Genomic DNA, 24,122 nt, shown 5'->3' on the forward strand with positions numbered 1-24,122 from the left:
TATGACAACCGAAAAAATTAATTTGATTGGTGTTCCAATAGCTAAAATTAATGGTCGTAAACTTCCCACTATAAAAGAAGTTTTATTATTATTTTTTTATCATCACAAAGTTCTTCATCTAAAAGTCAATGAAAGTGCAAAAAAAACTGCAAATATAGTTCAAGATTGTTGGAAAAATTTACAAATTTTAACCTCCGGGCTTCGAAATACGATTAACAAAATACTTGAGTTTTTCAAAAAATGGCAATTATTGCAGTGCAATAAGAAAAGAATAAAATCACAAGCTCAAAAACAAAAAGAAGTGAGTTTTGAACAAAAAATTCAACAGTTATTTAATATCGCTGGAAAAAAACGGTCTAAGAAGTTTGAATGGAGAGATCAACAACTTTTCGGCTCAGAAACTATTGAATCAACCAGAAATTTCTGATAACTCCAGTTCACCAGAAACTTCGAGAAAATATGTTGAAATTATGGAAACCGATGAGATAGGTAGATATTTGGTATTTACAATAATACTTGATTTAATAAAATTAATAACTGAAAAAATAATTGCAATTTATTCTGTTCCCGTAACCGTATACAGAAAAAAAAATTCTTGACTAGAAGGTAAATTATCTTGGCTCAAGAAAATATTAAGGAAGATTAAAAATTTCTTTAATGAAGTCAAAGTTTCTTGACCCCAGAAAATTTATTTTGCTCCAAAATAACTTTTGTCTTCCTTAAAATTTTCTTGGTGCAAGAAGTTTTTTTCTGTGTAATTTTATGCTCAGCATAACTAATTGATAACTAAATATTATGTAATCTTGTTATACTTTGATCACATTTTTCTTGTAAATAATATCAAAATACTTTTCAGAAATAGATTTGGTTAATGATAATAATAATAATGAAATTACACCTAGTCAAGAGTTACTAACATCGTCGCAGTCAACTATCAGTCAAATTTCAAATGTTTCCGATTTTGAAACAGAATTGTTGTCTGAAACAAATACCAAAAATAAACATTATCACTCCAAATTTAGCAGCTGCGCTTGATCGTGCAAATGTTAGCAACAGAAATGCTACATATATTTTGGCAGCTACCTTACAGAGCGTTGGAATAGATCTTCGGAATGTTAATTTAAGCTATAAAACTATCCAACGAAATCGTATACTTCTTCGAAAAGAAATAGCTGAAGGGTTAAAAAAAGACTTAAAGTTCAATGATAATTACGTAGTTCATTGGGATGGTAAATTGTTAAGCGATATTGTTGGCGCAGATGTTGTAGATAGACTCCCAATTCTTCTGACATCGTCTGGCGCTGAACAATTATTAGGCATTCCAAAAATTGGAGCAGGAACTGGAATTGAGCAAGCTTCAGCAGTAAACTCAACTTTGAAGCATTGGGGTGTCAGTGATTATGTCAAAGCGGTGTGCTTTTGATACTGCATATACAAATACAGGTAAATCAATACTATTAACAAAGTATTTAGAATTGAGAGATTTTATTTTTCATGTTTGTTTTTAATTCATTAATGATTCTATTATTAAATAGGCATTCATCGTGGCGCTGGCGTAGAACTAGAGAATCTTTTAGGGCGAAAGCTCATTTGGTTGCCATGTCGTCATCACGTCATTGAACTACTCATTAAAGGTGTTTTTGAAGTATACTGGCCAACGCAAAATGGCCCAAATGTTTCAACTTTTGGTAGATTCAAAAATAATTGGAACAAGATAGATAAATCAAAATACAGTGCAGGAATTAATGATCCTATTGTTGCTAAAGTACTATCAGAGAAAAAAGACGAAACATTGGATTTTATTGAAAGTTATTCGCTGGTATGTTTTAGTTACATAATATCATTCACAAAAGCACTCAAAAACAACTTTCTTTTTCACTATACACTGAGAGAAAAAATTTTTTTTTAAGAAAATGCAAATAATTGAAAGAAGTTTTCTACATTTGGAAAAAAACAATTCTGAATGAAAATTCTCAAGTTATCTATCTAAAATTGTATTTTTGTTTTTTTATTTTTTTAATCAGTTAAACTATTTTCCAACAAAAAAGTTACTGTGCGAAAAATTTTGATTTCTTCTGCAAAGAAATGAAATTGTTGAAAATTTCCAACATATCAATGTCTTGTCACTAGAATGCCCCATATTTTTCAAAAGAAATTTTTCCTTTCGGTAAATTTAAAAAAAATTGTGTAATGGAAAAATTTAAACCTTAAATTAATAGTAATTTCCTGGTGTCGATCGAATACAATTCATTTTAAACATAGACAAAAATATACGTGATTATCTTTAACTCGTAATTTATGTTAAATTAAAATTGATCGAATTTTGTACTTTGTTTTAATTGAAATCTTGTTCTTTTAGTATTCAAAAACGATTTTTAATTATTAATTCTAGATTAAGAAAATCAGTTTTTTTCATTCGTACTCATTTGTTGCAGAAATATCTTCCGAGGAATGATTACCGAGAATTTTTAGAGTTATCGTCAATTTTTTTAGGAGTTATTCCAAAAGATAATTTCACCTTTAAACATCCAGGAGCGATGAGTCATGCTCGTTGGATGTCGAAGGTAATTTATTGCCTGAAAATATATATTTTTAGGGGAGAATTTAAGCTGACCCCTCATGAATTAACTAGTATTCGCCAAGTATGTATTTTCATAATTGTCATTTATATAAAAGCTTGGTTCACTTCACCTTCTGCTATCTTAGCTGCAAATAATGACTTAATTTTGATGCAACAATTGATACTCTATGATAAAATTAATTCATCTGTATCAAAAGGAGCTTTAAAAAAAATGAGCGATCATTTGTGGTATTTAAGTGACAAATTAGCCATAATTTCTCTATTTGACGATGCTGTAGATCCGGAAGTAAAGAAAAAAATGGTAAAAAATTTGAAAAATCGGAACCCTATAAAAACTAAAGCCAGAAAATATGAATTTGACTACAAAAACTTACATGAATTTTTACACAAAGATGTAAGTGACTTCATTTCAACAGAATCGTTAACAATTTTAAAAGACTTTGACTTGCCACATGAATTTTTAAGTGAAGAAGTTTGGCTGTTGTCAATGATGTCGCGGAACGTGGTGTAGCGCTAATTGAAGATTACAATCAATGCCTTACTAAAGACGAAGAACAGCTCCAATATTTATTACTAGTTATTAGTGAGTATCGGAAAAAATTCCCTAATTGCAATAAAAGTACGTTAATTGAATGATTATTCCGTCTTTTTAATTGTTAAATATAATTATAGATGTACTAAAGTTTTATATTGTTTTCCTTATAGAATATAAATGATTAAAATACATACAATGATATTTTTTGTGCTATAAAATTTTTTTATGAATGATACAGTCGATGCTCTCTGTATTGGACCTCTCTGTATTTTAACCGCTCTCTGTGTTTGACCACATTTTTCCTCTGTATTTGACGAATTTACACAGCTCTTATGGACGAGTCAAGTACAGAGAATGGTCCTGGACGGGCGAATCAAATACAGAGAGCGTTGACTGTAATTTGATTTTGTTTCTTATTGAATGTGTACTATATCATTGATGATTAATTTCTGCTAAGCATTCGTATTAAGCGACGCAATTATTGAGAAAATGAGAGAGTAATCTCATGAGAAGTAGTACTGTGGATTGATGTCGAAAAATGAAACAAGGGGAGTAAGGGGAGGTTGTTAATCAAAGCGGATTCTCGTAGATAAATTTGTATTAAATAAAAAGTAAATAATTTTCAATGAGAAAACAACATGATTGTTATTTTTTAAACTATCAAAACACAGTGAAAATGCAATTTTCTGCAGAAAATAGCTTTTCAATGCCAATAAATAAAAATATATTATGATTTTTTCAAATTTTTCATAATTCTGTTGATAAAATAAAAATTATTATCTATAAAAGATCAAAATTTTCAATGGGCTCAAAAATTAAATTTACAGCGAAAAAACCAGAATTTTATTTTGACATCAACTTTAACTTTGAATAACTTTCAAAGGAGTGAATTTAGCTAAAAATGTTAAGAGACATTTTTGTAGGAAATTAAATTCCCTTCAAGAATCTCTATTGAATTTTTCCGGATAATAATTTTTAAGTGAATTACAAAATTCCAAAGTTAAACAATAAAATTCTGAAATCTTATCAATTTTCAAGGCGTGTTTATAAGAAAACGGTTCATCTGACGAAAAATTTCAATCAGTCTTTTTTTGTAGACAATTAAATTTGCTTCAAAAAACATCTAAGTTTATTTCATTTACCTCGATGGTTTAGGAGTTATGAGACAAAACCCGTTCTGGAAAAAAATTAAAAGTTGCGATGATAGACCTCTTAATATAAATATTAAGGGCTCAAATTCTCACAACATTTTTTTTTGTCATCCCAAATAATATTTTCGATATACAAAAAAAAAAAAAAAAAAATAGTTAATTTTTTGGCCCAGTCTAATATATATATATATATATATATATATATATATATATATATATATATATATATATATATATATATATATATATATATATGTATTTTTTGGCAATTAATTTATAGAAAGATAAAGTTGTTATTTGGAAAAAATTTATCAGAACACATACTTTAAAAATGAATTTTATTTTGATGAATAAAATACGTATATACTCCGGTTGTATTCAAATTAACCGCGCTCTTTCAATAAATAATCAAGTTTCACATGTAGCGCCTCTTATTACCGTGTGCAATGCGAGTGCTGCTTTAAGTTTACTTTAGATGTAGTCCGCATGAGTGAATGAAACTAACTAAAGTATATACAATACATTATATGCTCATGATATATTATTGTGTCGTTTATGTATATTCACAGATTCGGTAGAATCTGGCGCCAAGTTCCATTCAAATCCGTTGTAAACGGAGCGCCAGACTACCGACTATGTTTACTGTAAGCAGAACGGTTTTTTGAGGCTGCGAAATTTTATTTAATTCTACGGTACTTTTTTTACCCAATTTGTTTATCATAACAGTAATTCATAATTTATTTCACCGTATTAATTAATTATATTCACTTATAACAATTTATTTACTTGAAATTATTAAATTTTATCAGCACATACTATAGCTCGCTCACAAATTTCGATCCTGACTTTTTTTTGATGGAGAAAGGTCAGCGCCACAGACTAGATAAAATAAAAATGTGTAGTAATCCTCCTATAGATAAGCAACTGCAGTTAAAAAAAGTAATTCACAGCTTACATTTACGGCCGCCAGGGTGCACTGGAATTACATCTACATAAACTGTAGCTTCAAGGGGATAGTTTGCAGTAAAAAATGCAGTCAACACGAGATTTAAGTTGTTATCAATTGTAAATTTTCATTATAATTACAAAAAATACTAAAATCCGAACAAAAACAGTTTCACTGTAAAAAAGTCGCGCCAAGTCCACGTTCATAAGACTATTAGGAAAAAATTTTTTTCTTTACAAAACATACAAAATAAAATTAAAATCCAAGTAACCGATATGATTGTTTATGATTTTCGGAAATTAAAAAAAATTTTATTGTAAATTTAAAAATAAAAAAAAAAATTTTAGAACGTACTTGGTGTGCGTCATTATGTATTTCAATTTTTTTAAAGTCCTAGTAAATAGATTTTACGAATTTCATTAAAAGTAAAATATTTTGCAACCACGCACACTAAATACGTTCTAAAATTTTTTTTTTAATTTTTAAATTTACAATAAAATTTTTTTTAATTTCCGAAAATCATAAACAATCATATCGGTTACTTGGATTTTTTAATTTTTTTATTTTGTATGTTTTTGTAAAGAAAAAAAAATTTTTTTTTTCCTAATAGTCTTATGAACGTGGACTTGGCGCGACTTTTTTACAGTGAAACTGTTTTTGTTCGGATTATAATTACTTTCAGCCGATCACGTTACGAATAGTTTGCAACACATATATTGGCTGCGTTCAAGTTTACTAAGTTCTTAGCAGATTTGAGCATATCTTGTAGCAACAACTTAAAATAACTATATTATTTTTTTTTTAAATCTATAATAAAACAATGCAAGGTATATTTATTTAAGTGTGTCTAAAATTAATTTTTTTGGTAGATAAAGTCAGCCCTGCTCAGAACTTAGTAAACCTGAACGCAGCCATTATATATTGCTTGAACATAACTTAGTATTATATAGAGTTTAATTGTAATTAAATAATTAGTAATTTGATCATTGGTATAAAACTTATAAGATTTAAACTCAAACAAAAAATTTTCTTCTACTTTTTGTAGATTCTTATGGAAGAAAAATTTCTTATGAAATATTTTCTTTCGATTGGTAATTAAAAACCTATCAATGAAACCGTACATTAGAACAATAATATACCACAATTGAATCATTTAAATTTTTTACCCGGAAAAATTTATTAAATAAACAAAAATATTATCATCCAATAAATGATGAAACACCGTTATGTATCTATAACCGATCAAAATTACTGATCCGTTGAAGTAAAGTACTTTTTGATACTCAATAATTGAGAAATTTAATGATGATAAAAGGTGTAATAAATGTCCGTCCTGTAATTTAAAATCTTATTATAGTTTCGAAAGTTCGTTAGAGAATACCTTCAATAAATAAGCACTCGAAGTAAGTAAGTGTCTAGGTGGGTCTTATCTTCAGTTAGCTTTGGTGTCAAGTGCAGGTACTGAGGCACTCATTTACTAATTGCTGATAGATGCTTTTGATCGGTTGTAGCCCGATATACAGAGTGCTTCGTTATAATGGTCTGTGGTTAAAGGGATAGCATCATCGTTAGTCAGCTGTTTACAATGGGTATTTTTAATGCTGGAGGGTTGCCAATACACCCCTAACAAAAAATGTCTAAAAATATTACTGTACAAAGGTTATCTTAACATCAGAGAAAAAAATTTTTTTTTTGTTATACAGAGCTGTCGTATTATTTCACTTTTTACTAATATATTCATAGCGGCACGATGATAGATCTGCGAATTTAAATATTTTTTTGAGATCAGAGAAAATTTAAATTGGCATTTATAAACAGTACATTTAATATGCAATTTTTAATTTCAACTCTACGATTCATTTCATACGTCGAGGGTTATATAAAAAGATAACTATTTTTTTGTTTGTCAGGTGACACACAGCCGGTGGCAATGCGCGGAGATACTTTTATAATTTTTGTTTTGTCAAGACAACTTGCTGAGATTAGTATAGCGAGACTATGAAAAAAAGCCTACGGCGAAATAAAAACTCGCCATACGAGACGATTTATTTTATAATGCAAAAAAATGAGCTTAATAAAAAATTTAAACTTCTATTTTATTATTTATAAATTTTTAATTATTAAAACAGGTATTTATTTTTTAATAAAATTAAAAAAAATGCAAACTATTGATTTTATTTCAATTCAAATTATTTTTCGACTATTACAAAAAAAAACGTAGTAAAAAAAATGAGGCTAAATAAATAATAAATATTATTAACTTTCTCATTTATTATCTACTGACAGCAACATGCTTCAACGCATAAGATTTCCTATTGAATTATCAATACATGGAGTTACTCAACATATTTAAGAAGCTGTAACATCCACTTGAAGTTTGATAGCAGAAAGTTTAGAAGCGGAAGCTCAGAAACTTACTCGTTTAATTTTAACAACGTGGTGGCACTAATAACATGGATTTTGTGTACGTCGTCAATAGATTAATGATGATGAGAGGCATATAAATAATGTTTTCACTCGTCACTTAACGTGTTCTAAAATATGCAAGCATAAGAATTTTTCTAACGAAACTTTTATTGTCTAACACTGAAGATTTTTTAAAATAAAAAAACTAGTTAATTTTTTATTTATTCATTTTTTTTATTTTCTTTGTGTATTGTGACCCTGTTTTGAAACTAATAATTTCTATGACTTTAGAAGACTAGTACATAGGTAATTTATCATTTATGAAAGTAAGTATGCAAATACTGAAATATAAATTACTTAAAGTTACAAAACGAAACATTAATTGGCTCAGAAAATAACTTTTCTTTGAGAAATATTTTTTTTTGTAGTAGTGCTTTATAGTTAAAAAGAATATATTAAATTTAAAGGGATAAAGTCAGTGCCAGAAGAAATAGATCCTGAGGCATGAATACTTTTATTTAAGAACCGTAGAAGTTGATAGAGTAACTTTATTCGTGTTGCGGTTTAACTGCGTTGATGCATGAATCTTAAGACCATTTTCTCCTGTATGCGCCGAGAAGTAAATGAAAATAGTATATTTCTTTAGATTTTAAATCTATTTTCCTGTGCAACCTGGATTAAGGATTTGCAAATCGATTTTTGAGAATTTTCGTCAGATAAACTGTTTTGTTCATGCTTTTTAAAATTATTACATCCTGAAATATCTATGCTGATGAATATAATGATCATAATGAGCAATATATGATTCTATACAAAATTCTTTTATTGAATGATACAACGGTTAACTTTCATCATGGTTAATTTTTTTTTGTCAGTTTAATGTTCTTGGACCCATAAATTAAAGTCTATTGCTTTTTATTTAAAAGTTTATTCAGTTTTTTATAAATTTTATGATTTTTATTAGCGGTGAACTATAAAATCTTAAGTTTATAAAAAAATGCCATAAGTTTTTTTAGAATTAGTAATTATAATTCACAAATTCTAAAATAGAAGTCTATTATTGAAGATTTTGTATTATTTTTTGTCAGTTTGAACGAAGTAATTTATAAAAAAGTGCTTGAAGTTTTAACTACCATCAAGTGAAGAACAGTAGCAGAAGTTCTTCTAACGTATAACTTATTTTCAAGGCATTAGGTGATGGAAAATTTTTAAATAACTACTATATTGTTGAGTAGCTCTTCTGTCGAATGGAAAGCCTTATTATTCATTGTAATAGACTTTTCCACCATATTACACTATTTTAATGAATTATAATTAGCAAAATTATTAAAAAATATTTCAGAATAATACATATCAACTGAGGTCACGATGGTCTCATTAATTTTGTAACAGATGTTTAAAAAAGATCTCTTAAATTCCAATATAATGTAAGCGAATTCAAATTCGGAGGAATATATGTTTCGTTAATAATTGAGTTTTATGTTATTTTAGTGTAAATTGAATAATTGAAAAATATAAGCAGCTCCTTACCGACACATTAGAGGGTGTTTTTTGAATCTTTGTATCAGAATCTGTGTCATGATTTATCTTAATACATATTCATAGAATAAGTGAAAACCATATTGCATACTTAAATGTTGAAAATGATTACTGGCATTGTATTAATATAAAAACTATTCACAAGTAAGAAAAAAAAAAAAATAACAGAACAAAAAAAGGAAAAAATGTCAAGAGGAAGAAGATAAAGTCTGAATGTAATTATAGAACTTCTAGCATCTTTTCCTGCGGCAATTAATATGTAAATCAAGTTGTACGTTTGAATGAAATTTTTTAATAATATTGTAAAATAAATGAACATAATGAATTTTTCAGAATTGAAGATTCATAATAAAATTTTATCCATTTAAAGTTAAAAAATTAGTTATAAAAATTAAATTGAATGCCCGAAAATAATTTAAGTATAGCGTACTATGAAATAGTTTAATATTTTTTTATGAAAATTATTATTGCAAGTTTTGTTGGAGATAGTAATACTCACACGCATACTACTCACACTACGGTCGACGATTCATTGCGCATGCTAGTTGCGCCGATACATACACACGCGTGCATGCATATCCGCATATACGTTTCCCTAACCATTCGTAACTAGTCGTAAAGTATATACACCTCGTGTAACATACTTTTGATATACAATTTCTACTTTTGAATAAACGTTGCATATAATTAAACAACTCTTTTATTAATTATATTATTGAACCCTACTCATCTCCCACAGGTTATGGGCCCAGTGTACGAATAGATAAGAGTTTAATGATATAAAATAAAAAGAAAGAGTTAAGTGAGTGAAAGCCGAAAACAAAAAATAATTTTCGACCGCGTGGCAAACCTAACCTCAAAAATGAACGCCGAGAGATCATCGAGGATCGAGTTGCTCAATAGCTCGAACTACGAGGTATGGCGAATTCGTATGAAGGCCGTGCTATTAAGACACGACAAGTGGGGCTACGTCAGCGGTAATATCCCGGCACCAGATGCTGGATCTGGTGATCGTGCGGCGACGTCCGCGCTGAACAAGTGGAAGGAGCACGACGAAAAAGCTTTGGCTGAAATTATCCTGTCGGTGGGCGAAGCTGAACTGAGAAGCATCTCAAATTGCACCACGTCGAAGGAAGCCTGGGAGAAGCTCCAGTCAATCCATGCCTCAAAAGGTCCAGTGCGGAAGATTGAATTACTCACGGATATTACGTCATTCAAGATAGACGAGGACGACGATTTCAGAGAACGCCTAGATAAATTTTCAAGTGCCGTAGAGCAATTGGCGGGGATGAAGATTGATATTCCCAACGACATGTTAGTCGTGTTAATACTCAAAGGTCTGCCGCCAAGCTACGAGAACTTCAGGTGTGCCATGAGGTCCAAGGACGATCTACCGAACACAGAAGTGCTCATCGGAAAAATTATGGATGAAAATAAAAGTCGCACCGTCAATACAGCAGTCGATAACAACGCTCTCTACGCTGGAAACCGGCAGAACAGTAATCAACGTCGTAATAACCCGAAACAGAAAAAGAGGTACCCATGTTATATATGTGGTAGCCTTGAACATTGGGCATCAAAATGCCCGCAACGTCCAAAAGGCACGGTGAAAAACGTCAGCGCAAATTTTGAAAATTTGTATATAGAAGTCGCAACGACAGAAGAAGTCAAAAATGTGACATCCACATCGAGATGGTGCTTGGACAGCGGCTGCACTACGCACATGTGTGCGAACGAGGAGATGATGGAAGATCTTCAAAAGTGTACAGCAACGCTGAACATGGCCAACGCCGCATCGACGACAGCGAAGGCAAAAGGGACAGCGTACCTGACAGCAGCAACAATAAATGGTAATGTAAAAGTTAAAATTAATAATGCATTATTAGTAAAAGATCTCAGGACTAATTTACTTTCCGTGTCGAAAATCACACAAAACGACCGAGAGGTCCTATTTAAAGGGATGGAGCTGTCATCAGAGACCTAGAAGGCAACGTCAAGATGATAGCAGACCGGATTGGAGATTTGTACTACCTGAGGGAAGCTGAAGAGCAGGCCAACGCAGCAACAGAGGAGTCGCACACGTCGGAAGCAAGCCTGTGGCATGCTAGACTAGGTCATTTGCACATGGATGCTGTAGTGGACTTGTCGAATGGTTGCGCAACGGGTTTAAAGCCAGTAAAAGGAGGCGGACAGACGTGTGAGGTCTGTCAACGAGGCAAGTTGACGACAAAACCTTTCAAACCAAGGACAGAAAGGAGCAAAAAGCTGCTCGAAATCATACACACTGATTTGTGTCAGCCGTCGAGAACGAGGTCAGAAGGAGGCAACCGATACTTCGTAACCTTCATCGACGATTATAGTGGCTGGTGTGTAATACACTTCCTGAAGAGTAAGGACGCCGTTTTTGAAGCTTTTAAAACATATAAAAACTTTGCAGAAAAACAAACAGGCATGAAAATTAAAGCCTTGCAGTCAGACAACGGCAGAGAATATTGCAATAAGCAATTCGACGAGTTTTTGCAACGTGAAGGCATACAGAGGCGACTCACAGTGCCGTACACGCCACAACAAAATGGCGTGGCCGAGCGCATGAATAGAACAATCGTCGACATGGCCAGATGTTTATTGATTCAGTCAGGATTGCCAGAGATGTACTGGGCAGAGGCAGTAAATACTGCGAATTACCTGAGGAACCGATGTCCGAGCAGAAGCCACGAGGGAAGAACTCCATATGAGTTATGGCATGGAGACAAACCAGATTTAAGACATCTACGCGTATTTGGTGCAAAAGCATTTGTACTCAAGAAAGGTCCAAATCGAGGAAAACTCGACGAAAAATCTGTAGAAGGTAGACTCGTCGGTTATTCAGAAACCGCGAAAGCCTACAAAATACGACGAAGTGATACTGGCAGAATTGAATACACCAGGGATGTATCAATTATCGAGGAACCAGTATTGAGATCACGAAACGTCGAACAGATGGATCTTGAATATATGCATCCAGAAGATGACGCTCCTGAGCCAGGGAGAGAGACTAGGAACGAGAGAGTTCACCAAGAGCCCGAGATGGAACCACCGAAACGTGCGCCAGGAAGACCCGCAAAACAAAAGTCAGGAAGACCCGGAAGACCGAGAAAGCTATACCGATACGTAAGCATGTCGAGTGTTGCTTCAAGCAATGCATCCAGTCACGGAGAGGACGTAGATGAACCAATGGAGCAAGAAGCAGATGGACCCGACGACGTGTTTTACCAGGCAAGCGAAGAAAATCGTGGCGAAAAAGACCGCTCGATACATCACTAGTGCAAATCGACAAGCGAGCACGCAGTGAAACAGTTGAAAATAGAGCTGGAACATCGACGAATGACGCCGAAGACCTGGAAGATGACGATGAACCGATAGAGGTCAAATTCATCGAAGAAATAGCTCATATGGCAGATATTGAGCTAGAAGAAGCGACAAAAGGCGATAATGCACACGAATGGAAGCGTGCAATCGCTGAAGAGGTGCGTTCACACCTGCAGCATGGAACCTGGGAGCTGGTAAAAGACCAGAGCGAGGGAGAGTAATCGGCTCAAAAGTAATCCTGAAAAATAAAACAAACGCAGAAGGAGAAATCACGCGTAGAAAGGCGCGAATAGTAGCCAGGGGCTTCACACAAAGACCTGGATTCGACTTCGACGAAACGTTTGCTCCAGTGGCTAGACTGGACACCATCAGATTACTAGCAGCATTGTCGACGGAGATGGGAACGAAATTACATCAAATGGATGTAATAACGGCGTACTTACACGGAGTAATCGACGAGGAGCTATACATGGAAGCCCCGACGACGTTGAAAGAGACTCTGGAGTTCATTGTACGAAGTGAGAGAAGAGATTCACCATTACTTCCGATGGCAACGAAGATGCTTGAGAGCTTCGCAAAAGGTGAGCAAGTTTGCAGATTACGCAAAGCAATATATGGATTAAAACAATCTGGAAAAAAGTGGTACGAACGATTAAAAGCCACACTCCAGAAGTTGGGATTGGAGCCAACGATATCAGATCCATGTCTTTTCCAATACAAAGAAGACGAAAAAATAATATTAGTTGCCGTGTATGTAGACGACATCTTGACTACGTCGAACGACGAGAAATGGATCATAGATCTAAAACGAGGTCTAAACAAAGAGTTTGGAATCAAGGACCTCGGAGAGGCTAAATACTGCCTAGGCATTGAAATTAAACAAGAGCCAGGCAGGGTAAGCTTGAGTCAAGGAAAGTTTGTCGAGGATTTACTGAAGAAATTCAACATGATGAATTGTAATCCTCAGAGCACGCCAGCGAGCCCAACGACGAAGTTGAGAGCCACAAAGGACGCTGAGAAGCAGACAGCGAACCCGCAGTACCGAGAACTAGTCGGATCGCTCATGTACCTATCAGTAGCGACGAGACCAGACATTGCACACAGTGTAAGCGTGCTGAGCCAGTTCAATGAGCATCCAAATGAGGAGCATTGGGGAGCTGCGAAGAGGGTACTAAGATACCTAAAAGGAACGTCGAAATTAGGACTTGTGTATCGACGACCGATTGGAAAAATCGTAGGATATACCGACGCCGACTGGGGAAATGATCCCAGCGATTCAAAGTCGTACACAGGGTACGCGTTCATCCTAGGAGGAGCTGCAATTAGCTGGAAATCCAGGAAACAGAGGACAGTGGCACTGTCGACGACGGAGGCTGAGTACCAGGCCCTTACAGAAGCCACCAAGGAGTCCATGTATTTGAGAGGACTCATCTACGAGCTGGGAATTCCACAATTCTCAGATGGAGAAATTTATTGCGATAACCAGGGTGCAATAAAATTGACAACGGCGACGAAGTTCCACGACCGGACCAAGCATGTCAGGATAAAATTCAACTTCGTCAGAGAAGCAGTCCAGAGCCAGACGATAAAGCTGGCGCACATGCCAACAGAAGAGATGATCGCCGACATTTTCACGAAGCCACTAACCAGAGAGAGATACACTGATATCACGAAAGCATTGGGAGTGAGTGAGACGGAATAATACAGCACACGTGCTCGTATTAAGGGAGAGTGTTGGAGATAGTAATACTCACACGCATACTACTCACACTACGGTCGACGATTCATTGCGCATGCTAGTTGCGCCGATACATACACACGCGTGCATGCATATCCGCATATACGTTTCCCTAACCATTCGTAACTAGTCGTAAAGTATATACACCTCGTGTAACATACTTTTGATATACAATTTCTACTTTTGAATAAACGTTGCATATAATTAAACAACTCTTTTATTAATTATATTATTGAACCCTACTCATCTCCCACAAGTTTCATAATTTCTTTTTAATGAAAAAAATAATGATATTATTACTAATTTTAGTGAGAAAAGAATCGCGGAAAGAGAAGGTAAGAAATGACAATAATTAAATTGCGTTTGTTGCAGCGGAAATTGAAAAAATATTCATTACGCTGCATGCTCATAAACATGGTTCACGCAATTAAATATAATAAAAGGCATCACTAAATATGTAGTTAGTTATCAAGTGACATCGGTTTAGTGGCTATTCATTAAATCCCCTGGTTTTGGTGTAAATAATAATTCCCTGACAATTAGCGATTTCTAGTAAGCGGGAAATTTAAATTACCATTGAATGAAATGCTGAGGTTAAATTTTAACTTTATACCGCAAACAGTTAATGAGGGTCCTGGGTTAAAACTTTGGATTATTGAATTCAACGCACGGTGAAAGCTTGTCGTTTTGTTTTGTTGTACTCAAAAAGATATACATTAGTATAACGTTAGAATAATGAGATATTTTAGGTTATAATATTAATAATACTAATTAAGTTATAATCTATATTATTTATATTAAGGGGCACAACCAGTGTGAAATTTTCAATAAATCGATTTTTTTCATATTTCGATAGATTATGCGTTTAAAAATAACATACTCAAATTTTAAATCGATATCTCAAATAGTTTTTGAGTTACAGCCATTTAAAGAGTAGCCGCTCGGCAGTTAGATCGTTGCATTAGCTACAGAAAAACGCGTTTTTCTCGAAACAGCATTTTTCGAATTTGTTTGAGTGATTACTCGAAGACAAATGATCCGATCACTACCAAATTTTTTTTTGCATGTTCTGTATATAATTCTCCATACGATGACCCTCCAGTTTTTTGATCTGATCAAAAATCGAATTTTGTCAGGCCAAAAACGACCAATATTTTGGGTAAAATTCAACTTTTTTTTAAAAAACGCCGCCATTTTGTCAATTTTTTAAATTTTTTTTCGACCGTGGGTCATCGTAGGGACAATATCTTCTAGTTTAACGAGAATTTTTTTTTTTTTTGGTTTTATCCACGGAGAAGGCCGGAATCATTTCAGCAGTGGAGGACTTTTTTTTTAGCGCTGCCGGAGATCGCGTGTAACTTGGAAAATATTTAATTTTTTTCTTCAAAAATTTTACTGTATATTCTTAAAATAGGTATTAATATAACCTTAAAATTTTAAAACAATTCATGCAGGAGTTTTTTTTATTTTAATTCCCAAAAATCGCCTTTTTTTGCTGTCATACTGGTTGTATCCCTTAACAACTAACTGTACTATAGTACATAATATATATATATATATATATATATATATATATATATATATATATATATATATATATATATATATATATATATATATATATATATATATATATTAAAAATGACCCAACGAAGCGGATATTCACAGCTAGTTAAAAAAAAAAAATTATGCCTTTTTTGTGAATGAAATTTAGATCAAGTAAGCTCATTTGTCAATTAATTTATACCGATCTGTAATAATTTAACTAACAAAATGAAAGATTTTATTTAGTAATTTCTGATTAAATTTACATTAAAAAATTTTTTTTTAATATTTCAGCACCTCTTTTATCTTTTAAATAATGAGTATATGGTTTAATCCTGAAAATATTGTTTTTTTTTTCATCATATTAACTTTAGTATAATCAGAGCTTATGTGAGGAAAACATCTCATATGTCACATGAATATACATATACGTAAAAGTTAGCTTTGAGTGGTTCCTATGCTGGATTTCCTGTTACGAGAGAATGCTATTGAGATGGTTAGATGGTTGTATATATTTTATAAAAAGATTCATAACTTTTTGAGTATAATTTACGCTATTAAATTCTACTGTCTTCTTAATTCACTTTAATAATGTTGAGCATTCAAGTAATAGTTCAAAATAAATTTCATTAAAAGATTTATAGTAACTGTGGTTATATTTCAAAATCGAAGGAAATTTTGACAGAATGAACTATATTGTAAGAATATTTTATATCATTAAGTTTTTTTTTGTTTTTTTTTTAAACTGTTCGTTTTATTACAGTTGTGGTGGTTCAATAGTCATTTCATAGCGAGGTACGTTTATAATCGTAAAAAATGCGGTCATTATTGAGACACAATTTTATATTTATCATTGCGATTTTGGCTGTCGGAAAATTATTGAGTGGATAGCATTCCAGCAAGACTGAAAAATATACAAGCAAATAGATTCTCTGGATTTTCAGGCGATTGCCAAAGCGTTTTAAAAGTAATATTTTATCAATCGGAATTAATCTATTTTTTTTTTTAATTTTAACTGCGAAAGTCTCTTTACTTTTTTTCACAGATCTTAAAAATATCATAGTTAATTCTTTAATTAAAATGATTTTCTTCGTTAAAAATTTTTTTTCTTGATTCAAGTTAACTTTTTTATCAATATAGAAGTAATAATCATTTAATAATTACCGTAACTCCTATTCTTTCCCGCTTCACAGCATTATTTATATTTATAAAAATGCTTGCCGTAAGATGGACGGCGTGGCTTAATGTATATAGAATATAATATAATATAAAATAATATAAATATAAATAATGCTGTGAAGCGGGAAAGAATAGGAGTTACGGTAATTATTACGTGAAGCGTTCCACATTCACGTAACAGGATATTGGTAGGAAAGGATTGAGACAGGAATGTGGAGAGGATCATCTTAATGTGAGTTTCTAGAATATGCGAGAAAAAATTATTAGATAGCTCGGACTGGGATTCGAACCCAGAACCTTCCGAAGACATGTCGGCTACTCTACCATTTGAGCTATCCAGTCTGTACTAAATTTCCTTTCGCTTATTCTATATGGGTCATTCCACCAAATAAGAACATTTTTACGGGGCGACCCTCGCAGATTATGTTTAAAATTTATGGAGGTTTTCTCTATAATAAGAAATAAATTCCCTACAAGTTTCAGCCCTTAACATGCAGCGGTTCTAGAGTTATGATTTTTTGAAATTTTGAAAAAAAATTTTTTTTAACTTTTTTATTAATTTTTCTGATGAGGAAAACTTTTTTATTAAAATCCACGAAAAATCTTATCTTGTGGGAAAAATGCTCAGCTTTTGAATGAAAATATCCATTTTATTATAAACACATCAGAAGACCCTTTGAAATCCAATTAAAGTGGAAAAATTGATTTTTCTCGGTGTGCGGTGCAAGGTACATCCAATTTGACTTTTTTTTCTGAAAAATCAGAGTTTTTTACACAAAATATATGGTTTTTACGATGTGCAAATTTTTTGTTCAATCGCAATTAAATCAAACGTAAAATCTTTATAATTAAAATACTTTTATTTTTGAACTTTTTTCAGATGTTGATACAGTTTTAATAAGAGCATATCCAATTTTATCATTTATCGGTAAAAGTGTGCAATGTCTGTGTACCCTTTACCGTTTTTGATAAAGAATATCGTACGTCTAACACATTTTTTTTTGTCTAAATAATCATCATTCGTTATGAAAGTAAAATCAACGCCTGTAAAATTCTTGATTGCCCAGGAATTCAAATCTTGTAGTGCGAGTATATGTTTTTTATTTTTCATTTGTAATGAAGCTCTAGCAGCATGTCGTTTTACTGGACCTACAAGCCCATCGCATGGTCCTTTGCCATGGGCAGTCGCAAAAAAATGCCACTCAACGATGATTCTAAAGTCAGCATAATATTAACATAAATTAGTAAATATTTTTTTATTTTTAAATTGCTGAGGTGCTCCATCTGAGAAATAAAAAATCCTTTCAATAACAGTAAATTTTTCTCTTAAAAAAGAAATCAATTGTTCTTGAAATAAATAAATCAAAACTGTGTCATGTTTAAGGCAATCTGAGATACCAACTAAGCCTAAATGCTTAATAGTATCATTTTCGTTTTAGTAAACCACCATTTGAAATTTAGTAGCTTGGTCATTATTCCAATGATAGCCTTGAGCAGAGCTTCCTGCACAACAAACGCAATTTTCTACCAAGTTAAAAACTACCGCTAATTCACCACTCTTCAAATTTAATTTCGCATTAGGGAAAAACCGACTTTGTATTTTTACTATAAAGTCATGTTTTAAAAGTTTCTCAAGTTGCATCGCTAAGGTATCAATAAAGTCATCGGAATCCGAAATAACGATTACAATGGTACATCGATCGGTTGATGTCCACATTTTAAATTCGATTTCATTTACATCAAATTCTTTAAACGATGGATGAAAGTAATTAATGATTTCTTCATTGTTTGGACATCTATTACAACTTCTGAAGAAGCACGATTCCGTTGTATTATTACAAATCAATTTATTCAATAAATTTTTATAAATTGATTAAGTTTCCATAATCCAATCAGTGTTTCTCGCAAATTTTGGAAAATTACATCCTAAATAAGAAAATGGAATCGTAGTTGTGAGCGCCATCTGCATTGTATAAACTCAATTTTTTAACGAGCAGTTTGAAATTTTAAATATTTAACAGAAAATTATTTTACTATCCCGAATAATCGTATAACGCTTAGCCGATATAATGTTTAATTTAATTGTGATTGAACAAAAAATATGCACATCGTGAAAACCATATATTTTGTGTAAAAAACTCTGATCTTTAAGAAAAAAAAAGTAAAATTGGATGCACCTTGCACCGCACACCGAGAAAAATCAATTTTTCCACTTTAATTGGATTTCAAAGGGTCTTCTGATGTGTTTATGATAAAATGGATATTTTCATTCAAAAGCTGAGAATTTTTCCGACAAGATAAGATTTTTCGTGGATTTTAATAAAAAAGTTTTCCTCATCAGAAAAATTAATAAAAAAGTTAAAAAAAATTTTTTTTCAAAATTTCAAAAAATCATAACTCCAGAACCGCTGCATATTAAGGGCTGAAACTTGTAGGGAATTTATTTCTTATTATAGAGAACACCTCCATAAAATTTAAACATAATCCGCGAGGGTCGCCCCGTAAAAATGTTCTTATTTGGTGGAATGACCCATATACATTAAGCCACACCGTCCATTTTACGGCAAGCATTTTTACAAATATAAATAATGCTGTGAAGCGGGAAAGAATAGGAGTTACGGTAATTATGACGTGAAGCATTCCACATTCACGTAACAGGATATTTGTAGGAAAGGATTGAGAAAGGAATGTGGAGAGGATCATCTTAATGTGAGTTTATAGAATATGCGAGAAAAAATTATTAGATAGCTCGGACTAGAATGAGTTTATATACCGGCACACCACCGACAATTATTAAAAGAATAGGAGTTACAGTAATTAATAGAAGTTTCAATAATAAAATATACCGTAATATTTTTCATTTGAATTGTATAGTAGTTAGTATTGAAAATAGTAACGGTTACGATTGAGGATGATAATTTTTTATATGACATTTTAATTGGCTTAGATGATAACTATTATACTTTCTGATGGTAACTGTTATCATTTCTTAATTATTTAAATTAAAAATATCCTTTTGGAGATTCTTAAGTTGATAACATTCTGAGTGGATTCTGATAAAAAATATTAATATTAGATAATAACGTTTATACATGATAATGATGTTTAAAAATATTTAATAAAATAAAATTTATGAGCTCTTATTGTTAATATTATGAATTATAAATTTAACTATATGGTTGGTAGATATTTTAATTCAGATCATTTATTCAAAAATTTAAGTAAAGTTCATTTCTATCGAATTAAATTAAAAACTCTGGAAAACAGATGACCCTAAACCCATCTCTGCAATTTCCCGCTAATTCCATATCTAAGCGCTTAAAATTTCACTTATGACGTTTTTGAGCTCTTCGAGCTCAAAAGTCTGATAGAAGTATAACAAAATAGTATTTCTTGAATTTTCAAACTGCAATAATTTCTGAATGAATGAATTGATTTTCACACGGTTGGCAGTATTCTACGCAGTTTTTCAAATTCTATGATATACTTTTGAACACAAACTGATCAAACCGGAAATTTTAGAGAAATTTGAAAAATTCACTTTTTCTGAATTTTTTCGACAACGATAACTTACGAACTAATAAACCGATTTTGACAGGACTGGTGGCAGTCGACGTGGTTTTTCAAATTTAAGGGTGGATTAGTTTTTGGAATTGATCGGTGAAGCCGTTTAGAAGTTATTCCAAAAAAATGATTTTTTAAAATTTTATTTTTGAGATTTCTCAAAATCTAGCGAACCGAAACGATTCAAATTTTGATGAAATTTAATGGCAATCATGCTCTTTGGATCACCACCTATTTCGATCCGATCGGTCGAGCCGTTCAAAAGTTATGAGGTTTACACACACACACACACACACACACACACACACACACACACAGCCACACGGACACCATCACGGGAATAGTCAGGGAAGCTTTCTGTGACTTTAAAACGTCAAGATCTGATGAAAACTCGATTTTCACAAAAGGGGGTAAAACCAACACTTTCCCGATTTTTAAAAATTTTCAATTTTCTTAGCGGGAAGTTAAAAATTTTATAACAATTATATGATCATTTTTACTATCTACTTCTCTCTGTGTGCATTAACGTAAAAAGTAAATTTGAGTTATCAGAATATTCTCATAAAGAACATCGGCAATAAGTAATATAACATCGTCTTATAACTTATACATAATGCCTTTGCTCTTTAAGGATATTATATAAGCGCTTTTGAAATTTCATTCAACACTTTTTCCTTCACTCTTCATGTTCTTTTTCGGTGTACTCGATAAGCCAAATGCTCTCAACATTTATTTGCTTATCAGTTCCTTTTCTTGATATCCAAATGTATCACCGATTTCCGTAAGAGGTTTTAAATCTAAGTAATAACATGGATTTTTCATTGCTTAAATCAGATCCATCCCGTGGGATTCATGAATTTTGTCAACAATATTATCACTTGTTGTGATAACGAGTTAATAAATTTCAATTAATTTATTCCTTGTGATTTATGATGCACTGATATATCTATTTATTAAAACACATGTGTATAGCATTCTGTTGATCGATATAATTATGGTATGTGTACATCGCAAACCATATCACCGGGAGAAATAATTCCACAAGTTAAAGCTAATAGATCGTTAATTGCATGACAGTATAATCAATAATTAAAATAAACATGAGTCGAATCTACATCATAAAACCAGCATTCCTATTTTAATAATTGCACGATAAATCAGGTTAGCTTTCATTCAATATTGATTTTTTGGATGAACCGTAAAATTAATGCCTTTCATTTCATTAAATCCATTCAATTTAACGAAAATGATGATATGCTTCCTACATAGAGCATGATAAAAAATTTTTCCTGTTATGTTATAATTGAAATTAAAAATTGTTACAATTTGTTTTTGTTTCTGACAACCAATATTTAAATGAACAAATCACTGCGTCGTCACCTGATTTATAAATGAGCCGGGAATTTAATCGTTAATTGAATAAATTATCAAATGTATTTTGTATGAATTATATTAGTTATAATAAAATATATACATTTTTTATGTTAATGTCTTTACTACTCAATACGTAGCTGAATAATATAATAATATAATGACAAGCAATTGGTAAATTTAAAGGAGTTTTTTTGGTATAATTGAAATTTCGCTAATAGTTATCACGATAAAAAATAAAATGATGAATTTTATGACATGTGATAAAATATTAAGATTGAATAAATTGTTTTTTCATTTTTCTGCGTTTTATAAACGGCCTGTAATAAATATAACATAAATATGATCAGATAATTTTTGTAGACGCGCCGTTGAGGTTCAATCCGCAAGTGGGCAACATATTGTAGATAAACTTTTCATGGATTTTATTACGAGAGAAATAAAAAAAATGGACAGAATTATCTATTCAGAAAGTAGTAATCCCACGAGCATGTGATCGAGAAATGGTTATCCGATTTCAGAAGCATGTTACGAAGTAGACCTTCAGTTGCTAAAGCTTAAGCAGATAATATATGACCACAATTGGAAATTTTATGAGTATAGTATAGTATAGTATATATGTATAGAAGCTCGTGCATAGAATAAATGTCGTAGGAAGAAAAATTAAGCTTTTTTATTACCATCTCAAATCGAGAAATTTATGATCCTCAAAAGTGATCCGAAGTGGTCAGTAAGTTCCATTAATTAGTCGCCTTTAGAAGAGTTAATAATACAGTTGCTTAAAAAACATATTCATAGAAAAATTTTCTGATATGATCTATAATACGAAAATGGCCTGGATAATACATAAATGGCCTGATATGAAAACTAGCCATATGAAATTACGTATTATTGTAAATCTCCGCCTAAACCAATTTTTGCTTAATGAGACGTATTAATTGATGTACGCATTATCAGAAAAAAAAAAATAAAATAATAAATGTATACATAGCCTAATATGGTCATTCAAAAGATTTTTTCCAAAGTAATTTTAAATTTCTTATTTGCAGTCTTATAAAAATATTCAGCCTGCTGTCAAAATTTTTTAGTTACGTCGTCAGGAAAAAATTGTAGTGGAAAGATTAATAGTAATGGTCTTTGAGAGGGTGAAATCGATGTAAATAGAGCGTATTTTTTGTGATCATCATTCAAAGTACGGGAATCGAAAAAAAAGTAGGAAAGTAATGATCAGTTCATAAGAATTCTATTAATCATTTGTTCACTTCTTGTTAACATTTTTCATCGACATTTTTGTGCTATTAGTTAGTGATGAAATAAAAGACGATAATTTGTATCTTTGTAAACCTGAGTTTGAAAAAAGTATACACTTTACTAAAAAATATTTAAATAAATGAGGAAACAAGTCCTCGTATTACGAAATGTACTTTTAAGCTTCTTGGTATTTACCTATCTCGCTTCTGCGAATGAACTGATGAATAATTCAAGGTCTCTCGAGCCGTCGACATCATCATCCGACCCCTAACGCAAACTTGACTTCATATATGATGTGGTAGAAATCTCCGTCGTCACTTAACTATATATTACTGACATTACACACCATGAATAAGATATTTACTTTGTTGATAAAATACGTTGATGAGATTCTTATAAATATAAATATAAATAAATATAATTTCTTTAAAAAATAATGTTTTCATCGCGGGGTTTAAGTTGTGAATAATAAAAAAGAATATTTAAATTTGAAGAATACTTATCAAGAAAACCATTAAGAATATTTCAAATAAAAATTTTTGATTACTCCAGAAATAATTTTTTTTTCAACTCAAGAACAGCGTTATTAAATTTTCATTATTTTTTCAAGTACGATGTCATGTCGTAGTTTTTACAGAATACAAATTATGATGGGTGTGTTAAGTAAGTTTTAATTATGATTATAAGCTACAAAAATATTGTTTATGTAAATGAAAGTAAAACAAAGAACGCAAAATAATAATGGACGATATTAAATGAATGAAAACGTAAGCCAAGAATCTCAGTAGTCTGGTTTAAATGTTTATTAGAAGTTGCATCTGTTTGACTTCTGGATAACAACTAGTTTGCTAATTGCACGAAACAATAGTACCTTCATTCTCGATAGTCGTCACATTTGCATGTCTGCCGAGTAGAAAGTGTATTATCATTAACGGAAACGTGAAATTAAAATATTTAAATTAAAATAA

At 31.7% G+C, this 24,122-nt stretch overlaps 1 protein-coding gene and 2 long non-coding RNA genes across 8 annotated transcripts in view; 2 read left to right on the forward strand and 1 right to left on the reverse strand.

Annotated features, from left to right (window-relative positions):
• LOC123271743 (glutamate receptor ionotropic, kainate 1-like) overlaps window positions 1-24,122 on the reverse strand; it is a 188,438-nt gene that overhangs the window by 124,158 nt on the left and 40,158 nt on the right. The gene's annotated exons all lie outside the window — the stretch shown is intronic.
• On the forward strand, window positions 353-985 carry LOC123272136. The gene is made up of 2 exons (XR_006511035.1): window positions 353-489; window positions 857-985. It is a non-coding gene; the product is annotated as an uncharacterized LOC123272136 (long non-coding RNA).
• Window positions 1,412-3,048, forward strand: LOC123272130. The gene is made up of 3 exons (XR_006511034.1): window positions 1,412-1,443; window positions 1,536-1,819; window positions 2,436-3,048. It is a non-coding gene; the product is annotated as an uncharacterized LOC123272130 (long non-coding RNA).

This window comes from Cotesia glomerata, linkage group LG1, assembly GCF_020080835.1.
Source record: "Cotesia glomerata isolate CgM1 linkage group LG1, MPM_Cglom_v2.3, whole genome shotgun sequence".
Classification (NCBI taxonomy): Eukaryota; Metazoa; Arthropoda; class Insecta; order Hymenoptera; family Braconidae; genus Cotesia; species Cotesia glomerata.